This window comes from Asterias amurensis, chromosome 6, assembly GCF_032118995.1.
Source record: "Asterias amurensis chromosome 6, ASM3211899v1".
Classification (NCBI taxonomy): Eukaryota; Metazoa; Echinodermata; class Asteroidea; order Forcipulatida; family Asteriidae; genus Asterias; species Asterias amurensis.
The window spans coordinates 13,571,721-13,592,313 of record NC_092653.1 but is presented as its reverse complement, the minus strand read 5'-3'; the positions used below and the strand labels follow the sequence as shown (position 1 = coordinate 13,592,313).

Below are 20,593 nucleotides of genomic sequence, written 5' to 3'. Positions count from 1 at the left end.
CTTTGTGTAGATCATTGTATTCTACTTTTACAATATCTTTCTAACCATATACATTTTACAACAAACGGTTACAGAACGATTTTCAAAGACCAACTCGACCGATCCAAGGCAACGTGTTCCTTTAAAGGCAGTGGACACTATTGGTAACTACTCAAAATAATTATCAGCATAAAACCTCACTTTGTAACGAGTAATGGGGAGAGGTTGATAGTATAAAACATTGTGAAAAAAACGGCTCCCTCTGAAATGACGTAGTTTTCGAGAAAGAAGTAATTTTCCACGAATTTGATTTCGAGACCTCAAGTTTAGAATTTGGGGTCTCGAAATCAAGCATCTGAAAGCACACAACTTCGTGTGACAAGGGTGTTTTTTCTTTCATAGTTATCTCGCAACTCCGACAACCAATCGAGCTCAAATTTTCACAGGTTTGTTGTTTAATGCATATGTTGAGATACACCAAGTGAGAAGTCTGGATTTTGACAATTACCAATGATGTCCATTGTCTTTAAGACTGTGTATTGAAATGCACTAACAACTAGACATTACGTGTTTGTGAACAAACACGAAGCTGTTCCGTGTTGTTTTGCTTGGATTATGTGCTTCATTGCCCAAGGAATATATAACTGAAAAAAGGTTTCAAAAAAGTTGTGTAGCTCTTGTTATAAAGTCTTACTTCCCGGTTGACACGTAAGTAAAGGTCAACATGGGCCCACAGCTACCAAAGATTAATCTGCAATGCCAAGGAGACTATAAAATCGGTTGTGTAGATTTTGATATATAGTCCCACTTCCGGTTGACCCAGAAGTAGAGGTCAACTTGGGGTCACAGTTTTCCAAAGCTAATATCTATTGCCTTAGAGTCTATAACTGAAGTTTTAACATTAGCTTTTTACTTTTTTAATTATGGGCTCACTTCCGGTTGACCCGGAAGTAAAGGTCAACATGGGGTCAAAGTTGTTTCAAACTAATCGTGAATGCCCAAGGAGTCTCTAACTGAACAAAAATTGATAATCTGTTGTATAGTTCTTGAGATATGGTCCCACTTCCGGTTGACCTGGAAGTAGGGGTCAACTTGAGTTCACGGTTTTTTAAAGTTAATATTTTATGCCTAAGGAGTTTATAACTGAAAATATTTTGAAAATCTGAGCTGTATAGTTCTTGAGATATGGTGACACTTCCGGTTGACGCGGAAGTAGAGGTCAACTTGAGGTCACAGTTTTTTTCAAATTATCTCCAACCCCCCAAGCAGTCTTTAAAAATAAACAGTTGAAATGTCGGCTGTGAAGTTCTTGAGATATGATGCTGCAAAGATTTCCTAATTAATATGCAAATGAGGGTCACTGGTGGTTAATGAATAAAGAATTTTAATATGTTTTATGATAGGAATTAAGCTAAACATCCTAAAGCTTCCATTTGATATTATTTTACGTGTTTAAAAACACATAATTAATTTGTAGGATACTCCTTTATTTTCCTACTCCTGCCGATAGGGGGCGCTCTTATGAGACGTTTCAATTGCACAATTTGTGCACGGTAATGTCTGTATCTGATTCTGTATTTGTATGTGTACGTCACAAAGCCCCAAAACTGTCATAAAATGTCAAGCTATAATTTCCCCTATAGAACACGGCCCAGTTTTATGGCTCTGTCTGCTTCAACCAAACTCTGCCCATTTATTATACAACCACCATTCTTCGCTTACTGTTCAGGCGCTGAAATATCTGTGCAATTAGTTAAAAGCAAAGATTACATATGAAAAGCTTCCCCGCGCACAAGCAAAATATCCCTGCTATAAGCAGTCTATTTCGCTTGACGTAAGCGCAAAATTCAATTCTTCTGCAGCGCACTGAATCTTTTTCATTTAGCAAGTTCGCATCATGACTCGACTAGTCGCACCTCAAACCTAACTACGACACTTGTCGAGATAAAATACCTATTCTCAAGATTTGTACCGCTATGTGCCGCAAAGGCAATATTAATTATGTTGCGAATGGGTGTGACTAGTGAATTTTACTACTCGACTAGTCGCACCTCAAACCTGACTACGACACTTGTCGAGATAAAATACGGATTCTCAAGATTTGTGCCGATATGTGCCGCAAAGGCAATATTAATAATGGTTCGAATGGGTGTGACTAGTGAAATTTACTCTACTCGACTAGTCGCACTTCAAACCTAACTACGACACTTGTCGTGATTAAGTACGGATTCTCAAGATTTGTGCCGCTATGCCGCAAGGGCGATATAAATTATGTTGCGAATAGTAGTAAGCAACACAACTGGTTCACCAAACAGGTAGTCGGGACAAATTTTTAATTATGTTGCGAATGGGTGTGACTAGTGAAATTTACTACTTGACTAGCCGCACTTCAAACCTAACTATGACACTTGTCGAGATAAAGTACGGATTCTCAAGATTTGTGCAGCTATGCCGCAAGGGCAATATTAATTTAAGCAACACAAAAACTGGTTCACCAAACAGGTAGTCGGGACAAATTTTGTAGTCGATGTGTGGACACGATTATAACGGGAGTAGAGAAAAACAGTAGTCGCGACTCAAATAATAATTTGTAGTCGCGACTTTAACACCAAGCACACTATTCGCCCCTGCCTACTTTTGTCTAAAGTAAAGCACGGTTTTTCCTGCGAATGCAAATCAAATTTTTAAGTCACTGTTTTCGCAGTGAAAGTTTCGCAGGAGTTGAGCACAATTAGTCAACTGTAGCAAATTTTTTGATGCGAATTGTGACGTGAAGAACTCATTCCCTGCTAAGCTGTAAAATACGCTTAGCGTAAGCACAGTTCCCTGATTACGTAAGCGCTGCGATTCTTTCCTTTAAAAGCCATTGGCCCAGGACCAAACTACATAATAGCTTTTTAAACAGAAAAGCAGCTTAACCATGCCTCATGTTCAAGTTGTGAATCCAGATGTTCTGCTCAATTTCTGCACTTTTTGTAAAGCAAAATGTTTTCCCTGTTTATTATAAGCAGCTCTATAAAACTGAGCCACTCAACCACCAGAGAAACGTCACCATAATAAAATCTCTGCTTTTGTATTCCTGTCAAAGAGTTTTTGTTTGTCACGGTCTAATTTCCGAACGTAACGCGAAATACTAGAATTAGTTTAGGCAAATGGTCCCTGGCTTGAACAAGGTGACTTTACCCGTAAATAACTCCAAATCCCGGGGGGTCTATTTTCGTCGTCCACGCTCGTCGCCTGAAATGAACCTGGTCCACGACGCACCATGCTCAGGCTTGTCAAATTTTGGGAACAAGTTTAGACTTGTGCTAGTCGGTAACCGTAAGAAATCTTTGTATATTGAACAAAAAAACGCAATAACACCGGTCAAAAATGGGATAAGGACTTGGTCAAGTTAACAATTTACAATTTTGACTATTCAAATCAAGTTTTACGCCGTACCCATGATCTTTGAAAAAACTTCCCCGGAAATACAGGTTTTTAAAAATAATTACACTGTTTCTATAAGTTCTGATGCTTTTAAAATGACCATCAATAAAATATATCTTAATCTAGAGCAGTTTTGGGAAGTGTACACATGTAATTTAATTTTAATCGAACAAATTATGTTTCGGAAAGCTGGGTTTGTTTACACTTCAAGAGCCATTGTGTTTGTACAGACACAAAACGTGCAATACATGACGTCATGGTGACGTCGTCCAGAATTTTATGTCGGAAATCACATTAACAGGACCTGACTAGTGTATAGCTGAAAAAGGTTTCAGGATTGGCGGTCTACTTTTTGAGATATGGTGTTAACTAGGTTTGCTAATTAAATATTCATAAGCTTAATTACGGCTTATTAATTAGAAAAAAAATAATATTTTTTTACGATAAGAATTAAGCTTATGTTCTAAGCTTCAATTTGGTATAATAAACTCACTCTTTCGTATTATGGTTTAGGAGATTAGGCTGCCACAAAAACGTGTACAAACGCTATGGGATTTAGGGGAGAAACAAAGAATAATAATAATAAAAACAATAAAAATCTAGACGAAAACAATACCTGTTCCGACGGACGGTCGGAACAGCTAATTATTGGAATATTTGCCTGTCCTTATCAAACATGTTTGATGCCTTGGTCTGGTCACCGCTAGGTCGGAGTATGAAACATTGTTTCAAACTTTGGTAGATTTACTTAGTCCGCACTGATGAAATGTCTTCAGTAGTCTGTTCTTTATCATCTGAATCCATCAATCACCGATTTTTTTAACCCCCAATTCTGAAAATTTTACCTTGCTGACGTGGCAGGTTTTGTAGATGTTTGACTAATAATTTAACTTCACAGAATTCTAAATATATTTCAAACTTTGATTGATTACTCGGTCTACACTGATGAAATGTCTTTAGTAGTCTGCTGTTCTGTGGCATTTGAAACCATAAAATCAGCGAAGACTATTTGACCCAAAAGGATAATTTGCACATGCCGGTGTCGCATGCAATTATGTCCTCTATGCAATATTATCTTGATGACATTATTGTATATGCAATAATGTACGCCGGACGGTTTTGCATATGCAATCGTGTCCGCCCGGACGCTGCTGCATAATGCAATTGTGTCCGCCCGGCATCCGTGCAAAACCGCCCTTGCAGTAACATAAACGCCCTTGGTCGACGGAACACTTTCGCAATGTTTTTTTCAAGCTAAGTGCATGTCATGAATGCGCGCACAAACATGTACAGTCATGTACATGTCCGCCGGACGGTTTTTGCACAGCCCCGGACACGATTACATATGCAAAAGTGTCAGGAGCGGACAGTATTGCATGGCGGACACAATTGCATCTGACATCGACATGGCAAATTTTCAGATTCGTTTACTAAAAAATCAACTTCTCTAAATTCTCAATATATCTCGAACTCCTGATTTACTCGGTCCGCACTGATGAAATGTGTTAAGTAAACTGTTCTGTTTAATTGGAATCATTAGAATCATCGAACATTGGTTAAGATCGGTATAAAATTGTTAAAATACGGTACCTCTAGCGGGTTTCCCGCTAGTATATATAACGCAGAAAATAAAAACCCTCTTATAAGAGATCAGCGATTATGCAAGACCAGCGCTTTTTGGATCCATCATTTTCTTTGTTATTTGGATGTGGTGATTGCATGCTCCTTGGCTAATTTGAATGTGAATAACAGTTCTTCTGTAAGCTTGTGATTGAGTGGAAATTTCCGTTATGGTCCAATAGACTCGATGATATGCCACGGCTGGGAGTGCTTATTTGTGGACCTATCTGCTGTGTGCTGTTCTTGTGCTGTTTTGTGAGTATTAGTTTTTCTTCGATATTTTCCAGGTTTCTTTAGGACTCCTAGAGTTATAACGACTACAATACAACATAATTTCATTCTGTCACATTATAGCTATCGACCGTATCGAGTGTTTTGAAACTGGATCTCGCAAAAATAAGTCTCGAAGTGTGGAATAAACCACATGCGCGGCACTTTGCTTGCCATTCTGTGGCAAGGGGAAAACTAATTATATCAATTAAACAAATTTGTATAGGACATAGTGCATGTTATACATAATTTATATACTTATACTATATAAATTTATAGTTTTTATATAAATATCCATTTCCACAGGTTCCTCATACCTATGTTTAATAAATCAACCTCTCCTTTCATGGACCATTCTTCGTCCTCATCACTTTACCCTCATTGGTTCATAGCCACCAAATGTTTTCTAATGACTTTGACTGGCTCTAATCTAACCTTTTTTTCTGGATCCTTCTTTTAATACATTTCTCCTCTTTTTCTATGGACATGTAATTGTTTGGACATTTATAAAGCATAATAAATTAAGTATAAATAAAGTTTACAATATATATTAAGTCTATAGTTATTAAAAAAAAAGTATTAACAAAAATAAGTTTACAAAATGTATAAAATTAACTATTTTTTAGACAAAAAACAAATATCAAAACAAAAATAAAAGAAATCAATTTTACAATTATTTCAAGTTTAAGAAATATAAAAGGCTTACAAAGTAAAGTTTACAAAACATAAAGTTAACAAATATAGTTTAGGAGAAACATGAAATGCTTAAAATGTTTAAAGTTTAAAAAATATATAGTTTTATTATTATCTTAAAATTACAAAATGTATACTATTAAGAAAAAGTATAAATAAAAATAAATAAAAAAAATAGGAAAAATATATTAATTTTACAATTATTTAAAGTTTATAAAATATAAAAAGTTTACAAAGAAAGGTTTACAGAATATATCATGAAGTTACCAAAATATAGTTTACAATACGTATAATTTTTTTTATATAAATAAAACAAAAAAATTAATAATGATCCTAAATTTAAAAAAGGTGAACATTTTACAATTATTTAAAGTTAATGAAATATAAAAAGTTTATAAAATATAGTTTACGAAATATTTAATGCGTACAAATATATAAAGTTTACAAAATATATATTTTCCAAACAATATGAAAATTACAAAATTTCTGAAATTCAAAAAACTGTATAAATAAAACAAATAATGAAACAAAATAAAAAAAGATATAAATTGTTCAATTATTTAAAGTTCATGTAAACATAAAAAGTTTACAAACCTTTCAGCAGGGGCTCGCAACAACACAACTCCACACTGACGCTGTGTTATAGCGCCCAAATAAACACATTATTAACAAGATGAATAGCATTCCCATGCAAACATTCTTGTTGCCGGCTCATTTAGGTGTTTAATAATGCAAACATTATTCTGAACTTGCTCCATAGTACCACTGTGCTCTGATTTTTGTTGTCTAACTTAGAAATGTCACCCTTTTTCCCTACATGCAATGACTGAGTCTGGTAACCTGGTATGGAGTCCTGCTCATCTTCACCTGCCCTGCAACCACTAGAATCCTGTTGATGATAAAGCGGTACTCAATTACTTGGACACACCTATAAATCATGGGATTCTATTGAGTTGTATTATCGAACGGAGGGATCACGTCCACCCAGAAAAGTATATTATCACCCTGACTATAAGCTCATCTCCAAGCATGGTTGCATGTGACATCTCAAACACCATCCGTAACAACCATGCACATCATAAACTAAAAATGGAATAACTCTGTTTCAAAGCGCACTTTTCTCATTTTTTTTTTTTTTTTTAGTCTTTTTTTTTTCGACGACGGGGAACCGTTCAAATGTGATTAACTGCACATCTCATTCCAGTACCGGCCAGAAAGACATCAATGGGAGCTATGTGAAGGAAAACGACAGGACAAGGTAAGTTTATTTTCAGTTTGATTGATAGCTTGGGAAGTAATGAGGGAGCGTATTTTGTAAAAATTTATCCTGAAAATTTGTTTTTGTTCCGATTCAAAGGGGCTCCATGGTCAAATTTAGCCTGGTAAGTCACAAATTTTACTATTGCTATTAATTATGAGTGTCTAAAATTTGTAGCATGCTATTGTGTTTGATACCCTTCTATTGCAATTCAAATATAAAGGGCCATACATTGTTCGACAGAAATTCTTCAGTTTCATTACCAAATTCTATTTAAAAGGACATCAAGTCTGAGCTTATGTACAGACCAAGAGCGCAATTTGTCTTCTGCACCATTTTAACTTGACATAGTGACATGCAGTGTCCCCAAATTCCACTCACATGTTGGAAAATGACTGCATCACAAAACTCAAATTCACCAAAACTCAAGATCCACATCATTTTCATTAATGGAGCAGAATTGTTTTGCTCTTTTGTAGTTTGTGTGCTGAAGCAAACACATTGGTACATGAGTAAAATAAATACAGTGAAAAGTATTTAACGTGAGTGGGTATATGTTGGTTTGATTGACATGTATTCCAGGCGTCTGCATTTATGGTTTAAAGGCAGTGGACACTATTGGTAGTTACTCAAAATAATTATTATCATCAAACCTTACTTGGTAACAAGGAATGGGAGAGATTGATGGTATAAAACATTGCGAGAACCAACTCCCTTTGAATTAACGTAGTTTTCGATAAAGACGTAATTTTCCATGAATTTGTGCATATATTGTTTCTTTACTAATTTATGTGGGTTTACTGTCTTAAAGACACCGGACACTAATGGTAATTGTCAAAGACTTGTTGTATTTCAACATATGCTTAAAGGCAGTGGACACTATTGGTAATTACTCGAAATAATTATTAGCATAAAACCTTTATTGATTAAGAGTAATGGGGAGAGGTTGATGGTATAAAACACTGTGAGAAATTTGCTTTCGAGACCTCAGATTTAGAACTTGAGGTCTCGAAATCAACCATCTGAACGCACACAACTTTGTGTGGCAAGGGTGGGTTTTTTCTTTCATTATTTTCTTTCATTATCTCGCAAGTTCGAAGACCGATTGAGCTCAAATTTTCACAGGTTTGTTATTTTAAAGGCAGTGGACACTATTGGTAATTGTAAAGACTAGCCTTCACAGTTGTGTGCTTTCAGATGCTTGATTTCGAGACCTCAAATTCTAAATCTGAGGTCTCAAAATCAAATTCGTGGAAAATTACTTATTTCTCAAAAACTACGTTACTTCAGAGGGAGCCGTTTCTCACAGTGTTTTATACCATCAACAGCTCCCCATTAATTGTAACCAAGTAAGGTTTTATGCTAATAATTGTTTTGAGTAGTTACCAATAGTGTCCACTGCTATTAATGTTTTGCAATTTGTCCTGTAAGGTTCTTGTTCATTCAATTGTTTGGATTGCTGTTTTTTTCCTGTTGTTAAATTCTGTTTTTATTTTTATTTATTATATTGTTATGCGCTTGTGTACATTTTATGGAATGGGCGCAATGTAAAACGAACAAATTATTGTTATTATTATTAATTTGGTTTCGAGACCTCAGCAGTTTATTTTGAGGTCTCGAAATCAAGCATCTGACAGCACATAAGTTCGTGTAACAAGGGTGTACTTTCTTTCATTATTATCTTGCAACTTCGACGAACAATAATTGAGCTCAAATTTTCACAGGTTTGTTATTTTATGCATATGTTGACATACGTCACAAAGAGTGAAGACTGGTCTTTGACAATTCCAGTGTCTTTAAGCCTTTAGTCCACAAACCGTCCTGTCTGTTTCTTCTCAAAAAGTTTTTGAAAGTTGGTTTAATGGAAACAACAAGTTCATGACAACTGTTTGACTGTAAACAAAATCTGAGAGAAAGAAACCATAACAAAGTATCATCGAAAAACTCAAGGACCCAATTTTGGGATGCTCTTTGTAATAAATGGACCATTTTAAGGAGGTTTCACACTTGTTAATTTGACTTGATTGACATGTATTTCAGGAGTCTGCAGTTCTGCTGGGAATGTGGTGTACTACCTGTCGATGACTGAAGCGCACCAAACATAGGTACATAGCTAGAGAATGATCTCTTTAATCTCAGCTTCAAGGGAATGCTGGAATGCAGGCGGCGCCGGTGGTGGAGCTTAAGTACCGCTGGATGGATGAGCATTTGGGGGGGAAGGATCAAGGCGGTTCTTGGCCAGTGATGCGTGAGAGTTGATTGCTGGGTGGATGTGAATTGCGTTGGAGTGTGACATTCTTTAGGTGAGCTGCTGCTGGAAGGGTTGGCTTGAGGATGGGTGTCCAGATGTCCATAATGAAGAAACCGTAGTCTTGTGGAACTTTATGATGTGCTTGTATCTCGATGGCCTCCCTGACTCTGCATTGGTGTCAGGACTGTACAGGAGCTATGAGTTTGGCTTGATTCCAATTGATGATGTGATCATGTTCTTGTGAGTGTTTGATGATGGCTGATTTGTGGAGGTGTCCCAGTTTGCCGTGTGCTTTGTGTTCCTTGATTCTTGTTGAGATGCTGCGCCAGGTTTCCGCGAAGTACACTTTACCGCAACTACAGGGAATGCGGTAAACGCCTGCTTTGTCTTGAGTGCCTTGCTTGTCCTTGTGTGTGTAAAGTGATGCTTGAATCTTGTTTGATGCTGTGTGGAAAGTCTTGACTTGAGCTTGACTGAAGATACTTTGAAGCTTGTGAGAAGTGTGGCCGATATATGGGAGGGTGATTGCAGCCTTGAACTCTGGTCGTTCATCTGTTGTGAGACTTGGCTTGGCCTGGCTGAGGTTGAAAGTCTTGTAGTCGTTAAGTTGAAGTGATGCTTGATGTGGTGTAGTTCCTGCTTCAAGCTGCCTTTGTCACAGGTGTTGAAGGCCCAGCAAACCAAGGTGTTGCAGACAGCAGACTTGGAGCGAAGATGATGGAATGATGAGTTGTGAAGGTATCTATCGAGGTGTGTTGGCTTGCAGTGTACCGTGTGGGCTAAAGTGCCATCAGCTTGTCTTGTTACTTGGACATCTAGGACGGAGATAGTGTTGATTTGTTCTTGTTCCCTGGTGAATTGGATGCGTGGATTTTGACTGTTCAGTGATGGAAGAACTTTTGGAGTGCTGTTTTGTCGTAGGGCTTAACCACAAAGGTGTCGTCAACATAGCGGAGTCAGAGGTTAGGGCAAAGATCGACCTTCTCGATGCTGTCAAGTTCAAACTCCTCCATGAACAAATCTGCCAGGACCAGGGATAAAGGATATCTCATGGTGGCCCCAGAGGTTTGTTCGTAGAATTTGGCTCACCACCTGAATCTGGAAGCGTAGACGCAGGTGATGAGGAGGTCGTGAACTTGTTCTGGAGTGAGGCTTGTGCGGTCTGTCAGTGTAGGTTCGGCTTGAAGGCGTTGTTTGGCGATGTTGCATGCTTCTTTGATTGGGATGTTGGTGAACAGTGACACGACATCAAAACTGACAAGGATATCAGTTGGACGGAGACATATGTGCTTGATGATGTCGACTAACTTGCTCGATTTGTTGATGTGATGTTCAGTGAGGCCAACTAGTCGATGGAGGATCTTGGTGAGGTGTGTTGCAATGTTGTAAGAAGGTGAACCCCGGGATGCCACGATGGGGCAGAGAGGACCATCTGGCCTGTGGATCTTGGGTTGGCAGAAGAAACATGGGCAGGTGAATGCGGATGGCTTGAGTTGAAGGTACGTGGTGTTGTTTATGACTTGCGCTTGATAAAGAGTGCAGAGTTTGGTGGTGATGGTGCGTTCAATGACTGGGCTGGGGTTCCTTGGCAGGCATTTGTAGGTATCAGTTGACAGGATTTCATTTACTTTGTGGTCATAATCCGTTGTGCACATGACAACAGTGGCATAACCCTTGTCTGCTGACATACTGTGGATGGACTTGTCTTTGTGCAGGGCTCAAATAGCGGCGTTTTCTCGCCTGCTTGTGTTGGGTCTCGGTAACTTGGCGTTTGCAGTCTTTGCAGAATTTGGATGCGGACTTGGTTGGCGGCTATCTTGTCCAGATGTTTGAGTGCAGGTTCGGTGGCCTGAATGATGTCTTTTACTTGAATCATGCGAGGTGTGCGGGCGCCCACACATTGCATGATTCCAGTCAAAGACATCATTCAGTCTACCGAACCTGCACTCAAACATCTAGACAAGACATTCGCCAACCATGTCCGCATCCAGATTCTGCAAACTCTTCAAACACCAAGTTACCAAGCCCAACACAAGCAAGCAAGAAAACGCTGCTGTCCGAGCCCTGCCCAAAGACAAGTCCATCAACATCATGTCAATGAACATTGGTAATGCCACCGTGTTCATGTCCACAACGGATTCTGACCACAAGGTAAATGACATCCTGTCAACTGATACCTACCGATGCCTGCCAAGTAACTCCTTTTCAGTCATCGAACGCACCCCCACCGCCAAATTCTGCACTCTCTATCAAGCGCAGGTCATAGACAACATCATGTATCGTCACCTCAAGCCATCCGCATCCACCTAACCATGTTTCTTTGGCCAACCCAAGAGCCACAAGCCAGATGTTCCTCTCCGTCCCATCGTGGCTTCCCGGGGTCACCAACCTACAATACCGCAATACACCTCACCAAGACCCTCCAACCACTAGTTGGCCTCACTGAACATCACATCAACAACTCAAGCAAGTTCGCCGACATCATCAAGTACATACATCTCCGTCCAACTGAGATCCTTGTCAGTTTTGACATCATGTCACTGTTCACCAACATACCAACCGAAGAAGCATGCAACATCGCCGAACAACGCCTTCAAGCCTAACCTACACTGACAGACCGCACAAGACTCACTCCAAAACAAATCCACGACCTCCTTATCACCTGCGTCTCCGCTTTTAGATTCAGGTGGCGAGACAAATTCTACGAACAAACCTCTGGGGCCGCCATGGGATCTCCTCTATCCCTGGTCCTGGCAGATTTGTTCATGGAAGAGTTTTAACTTGACAGCATCGAGAACGCCAATCTTCACCCCAACCTCAGGCTCCACTACGTTGACGACACCTTTGTGGTTTGGCCCAACAGCAAGGCAGCACTCCAAAAGTTCTTCCATCAACTGAACAGTCAATATCCACGCATCCGATTTACCATGGAACAAGAACATAATGCTATCTCCTTCCTAGTTGTCCAAGTAACAAGACAAGCTGATGGCACTCTAGCCCACACGGTACACCGCAAGCCAACACACACCGACAGATACGCTCACAACTCATTATTCCATCATCCTCGCTTCAAGTCTGCTGTCTGCAACACCTTGGTCCGCAGCAGACTTGAAGCGAAGATGATGGAATGATGAGTTGTGAAGGTATCTATCGAGGTGTGTTGGCTTGCAGTGTACCGTGTGGGCTAAAGTGCCATCAGCTTGTCTTGTTACTTGGACATCTAGGATGGAGATAGTGTTGTTTTGTTCTTGTTCCATGGTGAATTGGATGCGTGGATGTTGACTGTTCAGTGATGGAAGAACTTTTGGAGTGCTGTTTTGTCGTAGGGCTTAACCACAAAGGTGTCGTCAACATAGCGGAGTCAGAGGTTAGGGCAAAGATCGACCTTCTCGATGCTGTCAAGTTCAAACTCCTCCATGAACAAATCTGCCAGGACCAGGGATAAAGGATATCTCATGGTGGCCCCAGAGGTTTGTTCGTAGAATTTGGCTCACCACCTGAATCTGGAAACGTAGACGCAGGTGATGAGGAGGTCGTGGACTTGTTCTGGAGTGAGGCTTGTGCGGTCTGTCAGTGTAGGTTCGGCTTGAAGGCGTTGTTTGGCGATGTTGCATGCTTCTTTGATTGGGATGTTGGTGAACAGTGACATGACATCAAAACTGACAAGGATATCAGTTGGACGGAGATATATGTGCTTGATGATGTCGACTAACTTGCTCGAGTTGTTGATGTGATGTTCAGTGAGGCCAACTAGTCGATGGAGGATCTTGGTGAGGTGTGTTGCAATGTTGTAAGAAGGTGAACCCCGGGATGCCACGATGGGGCAGAGAGGACCATCTGGCCTGTGGATCTTGGGTTGGCAGAAGAAACATGGGCAGGTGAATGCGTATGGCTTGAGTTGAAGGTACATGGTGTTGTCTATGACTTGCGCTTGATAAAGAGTGCAGAGTTTGTTGGTGATGGTGCGTTCAATGACTGGGCTGGGGTTCCTTGTCAGGCATTTGTAGGTATCAGTTGACAGGATTTCATTTACTTTGTGGTCATAATCCGTTGTGCACATGACAACAGTGGCATTACCCTTGTCTGCTGACATGATGTGGATGGACTTGTCTTTTTTCAGGGCTCAGATAGCGGCGTTTTCTCGCCTGCTTGTGTTGGGTCTCGGTAACTTGGCGTTTGCAGTCTTTGCAGAATCTGGATGCGGACTTGGTTGGCGGCTATCTTGTCCAGATGTTTGAGTGCAGGTTCGGTGGCCTGAATGATGTCTTTTACTTGAATCATGCGAGGTGTGCGGGCGCCCACACATTGCACGATTCCAGTCAAAGACATCATTCAGCCTACCGATCCTGCACTCAAACATCTAGACAAGACATTCGCCAACCATGTCCGCATCCAGATTCTGCAAACTCTTCAAACACCAAGTTACCAAGCCCAACACAAGCAAGCAAGAAAACGCTGCTCTCCGAGCCCTGCACAAAGACAAGTCCATCCACATCATGTCAACGAACATTGGTAATGCCACCGTGTTCATGTCCACAACGGATTCTGATCGTAAAGTAAATGACATCCTGTCAACTGATACCTACCGATGCCTGCCAAGTAACTCCTTTTCAGTCATCGAACGCACCCCCACCGCCAAATTCTGCACTCTCTATCAAGCGCAGGTCATAGACAACATCATGTATCGTCACCTCAAGCCATCCGCATCCACCTAACCATGTTTCTTTGGCCAACCCAAGAGCCACAAGCCAGATGTTCCTCTCCGTCTCATCGTGGCGTCCCGGGGTCACCAACCTACAATAACGCAATACACCTCACCAAGACCCTCCAACCACTAGTTGGCCTCACTGAACATCACATCAACAACTCAAGCAAGTTCGCCGACATCATCAAGTACATACATCTCCGTCCAACTGAGATCTTTGTCAGTTTTGACATCATGTCACTGTTCACCAACATACCAACCGAAGAAGCATGCAACATCGCCGAACAACGCCTTCAAGCCTAACCTACACTGACAGATCGCACAAGACTCACTCCAAAACAAATCCACGACCTCCTTATCACCTGCTTCTCCGCTTTTAGACTCTGGTGGCGAGACAACTTCTATGAACAAACCTCTGGGGCCGCCATGGGATCTCCTCTATCCTTGGTCCTGGCGGATTTGTTCATGGAGGAGTTTTAACTTGACAGCATCGAGAACGCCAATCTTCGCTCCAACCTCAGGCTCCACTACGTTGACGACACCTTTGTGGTTTGGCCCAACAGCAAGGCAGCACTCCAAAAGATCTTCCATCAACTGAACAGTCAATATCCACGCTTCCGATTTACCATGGAACAAAAACAAAACAATGCTATCTCCTTCCTAGTTGTCCAAGTAACAAGACAAGCTGATGGCACTCTAGCCCACACGGTACACCGCAAACCAACACACACCGACAGATACGTTCACAACTCATTATTCCATCATCCTCGTTTCAAGTCTGCTGTCTGTAACACCTTGGTCCGCCGGGCCTTCAACACCTGTGACAAAGGCAGCTTGAAGCAGGAACTACAACACATCAAGACATCACTTCAACTTAACGACTACAAGACATTCAACCTTAGCCAGCCCAAGCCAAGTCTCACAAAAGATGAACGACCAGAGTTCAAGGCTGCATTCTCCCTCCCAAACATTGGCCTATCTTCTCACAAGCTTCAACGTATCTTCATTCAAGCTCAAGTCAAGACCTTCCACACAGCATCAAATAAGATTCAAACATCACTCCACACACACAAGGACAAGCAAGACACTCGAGAAAAAGCCGTCGTTTACTGCATTTCCTGTGATTACGGTTAAGTATACATCGGAGAAACAGGGCGCAACATCTCAACAAGAATCAAGGAACACAAAGCACATGGCACACTGGAACACCTCAACAAATCAGCCATCTTCAAGCATACACACGAACACGACCACATCATCAAGTGGAATCAAGCCAAACTCTTAGCCCCTGTACAGTTCTGGCACCAGCGCAGAGTCAGGGAGGCCATCGAGATACAAGCACACCATACAGTTCCAGAAGACATTGGTTTCTTCATTAACGACATCTGATCACCCATCCTCAAGCCAACCCTTCCAGCAGCAAATCACCACAAGAATGTCTCACTCCAACGCACACACATCCAGCCAGCAGTCAACTCACATGAATCACCGGCCAAGAACAGCTTTGATCCATCCTGCCCAAATGCTCATCCATCCAGCGCTACTAAAGCTCCACCATCGCCTGCAGTCAAGCATTCTCCTGAAGACGAGCACAGTATACAGTTTGAAGCGTCGAGACCAGACCGGCTCTTTTCAGAGCCAATATACTCACCTTAAGAGGTTTACACATGGTTGTCCCCGTAAACTGTTATTTCTCCACACCATGCATCGCTTCAAACAATACATATCCCAGATGTGATTGAAGCGCACCAAACCTAGGTAGATAGTTAGAGAATGATCTCTTTATTTTCAAAACTCTGTTTCGATGTGCATTTTTCTCATTGTCTGTTTTTTTTGGTTTTTTTTACGGCGACGGTGAACCTTCTGCTTATTGGAGACCAATGGAAACTGCACACGCCATTCTAGGGCCGGCCATGAAGACATCAATAGGAGCTGTGAACGCTTTGAGGAAAACGACAGGAAAAGGTAAGTTTATTTTAAGTTGGATTGATAGCTTGGGAAGTAATGAGGGACTGTAAGTTGTTGAGATTTATCCTCAAAGGGGCTCCATGCTAAAATTAAGCTCTGTAAATCACCACCTTTCCAATTGCTAGAGTCCTCATGAAAAAATATAAACCTTGCAGCATGAATATTATTCTATGGTGAAAAGTATTTAATGAGAAGAATGATTTTGTAATGACTTGATTGACATATATTTCAGGAGTCTGCAGTTCTGCTGGGGATGTGGCGTACTCCCTGTCGCTGACCAAGAGCCATGATGCAACATCCCAGACGGTGCCTGGCTATAGGAAAACATCCAAACATAGGTAGATAGCTAGAGAATGATCTCTTAAATCCCAAAACTCTGTTGGCGAAGTGCATTTTTCTAATAATTTGTATTTGTCATTTATTTTTGGCGACTGTGAACTGGTTAAATGTTTAACCATCTGCCTATGGGAGTCCAAGTGAAACTGCACATGCCAGGCCATGAAGACATCATTGGGACCTATATACTCTGTGAGAAAAACGACAGGATAAGGTAAGTTTATCTTTAGTTTGATTGATGGCAAACTTTGTGATTTTGACTGGAGCATAACTGTTTTGCTCTTCTGGATTAGTGATGTGAAAAAAAACTAACATATTCTAGTAGACAAGTGTGCCAAATACAAACGTTGCAACATTAATATAATTATTCTACAGTGGAAAGTATTTGGTGAGAATAGTGTTACTGTAATGACTTAATTGACTTATATTTCAGGAGTCTGCAGTTCTGCTGGGGATACCTGCTGATGACAAGCGCCAACATGAAAACATCCCAGAGGGTGCCTGACTATGCGGACAACATCCCACTTGTCATTAAAGTGCACCAAACATAGGTAGATAGCTAGAGAATGATCTCTTAAATCTAAAAACTCTGTTGGCGAAGTGCATTTTTCTAATAGTTTGTATTTTTCATTTATTTTTTACGGCGACAGTGAAGCGATTTAATGTGCTATCTGCCTATGGGAGTCCAATGGAAACTGCACATGACATTCAAGAACTGGCCATGAAGACATCAATGGGAGCTATGTATGCTTCGAGGAAAACGACAGGGCAAGGTAAGTTTGATTAATAGCTTGGGAATGAAATAAACATTTTGTTCAGATTTAAAAGGGGCTCCATGGTCAAATTTAGCTTTGTAAATATTAAATTTTCCAATTGCAAGAGCCCTCATGAAAATTGCTAAACTGTTCTCTGCTAAGCAAAACAAAGCAGGGTACAAAGTCATAAATTGTACACAAGACATGGTATTTTGGCTTAATTAGTTTATGCTTGGATCCTTTTTGTTCTTAAGCAGCTCTATGAAATTTGACCCTGGTGATCTATGTCTTGATATGGTTTGTACTGATGTGAGTACATTGTAATTTTCTTTCAGATGATTGTGACTGCGTTTCAGCCATCCCGTCAACATGGACCATGAAGATGTGACGTCACAGTACAGAGAGAGAGATACATTACGGCTTGAGGAGATAGACTTATTTTACTGCTACTCACCAGGGTCCTAAGTGGAATTTGAAGGTATGATCTGCTTTAGCTAAGCTTGAGTTGAAACTTTAGAAATTCATTAAAGTGCAGAAAATAGACATTTCTTAGGTCTCATAATTCAAACATAGTCCCACATACCTTAATAATAATAATAATAACAATAATAATAATAATAATAATAACTGTTCTTATATAGCGCATATTACAAAATTAAGTCTCTAAGCACTTCTGTGATTGAAAAAATGGGTTTTAAGTTTATATTTAAATGTTTGTAGCGTGGCACAGTCTTTGATATTGTTGGGAAGAGAGTTCCATAGTCTAGGAGAAGCATATTTGAAGAAGCGTTGACCGTTGACCTTGCCTGAATACTGTATGTTAAAACGCCAGGAGCGTCACTGAGTGAGGGATATGCATGCTTTATAAAAACCAGTTATTGATATTAGTATACACACATCTTTGACCTTTACATCTAAATCTCTATCTAACTGTTTTTTCTTTCTTTTTTGATCATATTACAGGATTAACACAGTCGAACGTCTTCGAGTTGGACACGTGAAGATGCTGTGCCACCTTATGCAGCACCAAAAAAACTCTTGCTTCACCACCTTATCTAAGGCGTCATGACAACAGATGAACATTGTCAACAGAATGAACATTGTCAACAGAATGAACCACAAGAACACGAACGAGACGAAGAGGCAGACCAAGTTGGCGTTAGATGGATGACATCAGAGAATTTGGATGCGTCACTTGGATGCGACAAGCGCAAGAAAGATCAAGGTGGACTGGTGATGAAGAGGCCTTCCTTCTGCAGTATGAAGCGACATTATTTAGATAGATAGATATTTTGCCACTTAAAATAACAAACACAAATATTTGCTCAGTACAAAGTGCGAAACAACATAAGGTTATTTGTAAAAGTAAACTCAATACCAATAAAAAGTAAACAAGTGTTTAAAGAGTGTGTATAAGTGGTGATTATTTTATGTAATGACGTTTTGTATTGTAATAATGAATTAAATATAAATTGTAAGTCACTCTGTCTTTCAATTATTTATTATTCTAGTTGTTTACGTGGTATCTGTTCTGGGGTACCCTGACATGGTGGCCACCATGTTTTTTATTGGTTGCTATATGGAGACTTGTAAATATTGTAACACACTTGGGGTTTAGTAACTCTTATTTAAGTTTGTTATGTCACAGGTCATGACCTTGTCTGTGTTTGAGTACTCATTAACCAGGTTTTATAATTACAAAGGTCATGACCCTGTCCATGGTATTCATTAAGGGTATTTGAGTTCTCATTAACAAGGTTGAATAATAACATATGTCATGACTTTGTATATGGTATGTAATAAGGGTATTTTCTACCTCATTACTGAGGTTTTATAATAACAAAGGTCTTGACATTGTCCATTGTGTTTATTAAGGGTATTTGAGTTTTCATTAACGAGGTTTTACAATTACAAAGGTCATGACATTGTTTAGGGTATTAAGGGTATTTGAGTTCTCATTAACAAGGTTTTATAATTACAAAGGTCATGACATTGTTTAGGGTATTAAGGGTACTTAAGTTCTCATTAACAAAGTTTAATAATTACAAATGTCATGACGTTGTTTAAGGTATTTATTACTGGTATTTTCTACTTCATTAACAAGGTTTTATAATTACAAAGGTCATGACATTGTTTAGGGTATTAAGGGTATTTGAGTTCTCATTAACAAGGTTTAATAATTACAAATGTCATGACGTTGTTTAGGGTTTTTATTACTGGTATTTGAGTTTTGTTTAACAAGGTTTTATAATTACAAAGGTCATGACATTATTAAGGGTTTTTGAGTTCTCATTAACAAGGTTTTATAATTACAAAGGTCATGACATTGTTTAGGGTATTACGGGTATTTGAGTTCTCATTAACAAGGTTTAATAATTACAAATGTCATGACGTTGTTTAAGGTATTTATTCAGGGTATTTTCTACTTCATTAACAAGGTTTTATAATTACAAAGGTCATGACATTGTTTAGGGTATTAAGGGTATGTGAGTTCTCATTAACAAGGGTTAATAATTACAAATGTCATGACGTTGTTTAGGGTTTTTATTACTGGTATTTGAGTTTTGTTTAACAAGGTTTTATAATTACAAAGGTTATGACATTGTTTAGGGTATTAAGGGTATTTGAGTTCTCATTAACAAGGTTTAATAATCACAAATGTCATGACGTTGTTTAGGGTTTTTATTACTGGTATTTGAGTTTTGTTTAACAAGGTTTTATAATTACAAAGGTCATGACATTGTTTAGGGTATTAAGGGTATTTGAGTTCTCATTAACAAGGTTTAATAATTACAAATGTCATGACGTTTTGGGTATTTTTTACTGGTATTTGAGTTTTGTTCAACAAGGTTTTATAATTACAAAGGTCATGACATTGTTAAGGTATTTATTAAGAGTATTTGAGTTTTCATTAACAATTGGTTTAATTACAAATGTCATGACTTTGTTTATGGAATGTATTGTTACAAAAGTCATGACATTATTAAGGGTATTTGTTAAGGGTATTTGAGTTCTCATTAATAAGGTTTTATAATTACAAAGGTCATGACATTGTCCATGGTATTCATATAAGGGTATTACAGCTCATTAACAAGGTTTTATAATTACAAAGGTCATGACATTGTCCATGGTATTCATATAAGGGTATTACAGCTCATTAACAAGGTTTTATAATTACAAAGGTCATGACATTGTCCATGGTATTCATATAAGGGTATTACAGCTCATTAACAAGGTTTTATAATTACAAAGGTCATGACATTGTCCATGGTATTCATATAAGGGTATTACAGCTCATTAACAAGGTTTTATAATTACAAGGTCATGAC

The 20,593-nt window shown here is 39.3% G+C and overlaps 1 long non-coding RNA gene across 1 annotated transcript; it reads left to right on the top strand.

Annotated features, from left to right (window-relative positions):
* The first annotated feature begins 15,759 nt into the window (after positions 1-15,759).
* LOC139938569 (uncharacterized) lies at positions 15,760-19,260 on the top strand. Its single transcript, XR_011786172.1, has 6 exons — positions 15,760-16,170; positions 16,406-16,723; positions 16,943-17,060; positions 17,160-17,282; positions 17,600-17,742; positions 18,228-19,260. It is a non-coding gene; the product is annotated as an uncharacterized lncRNA (long non-coding RNA).
* The last annotated feature ends 1,333 nt before the right edge of the window (positions 19,261-20,593 follow it).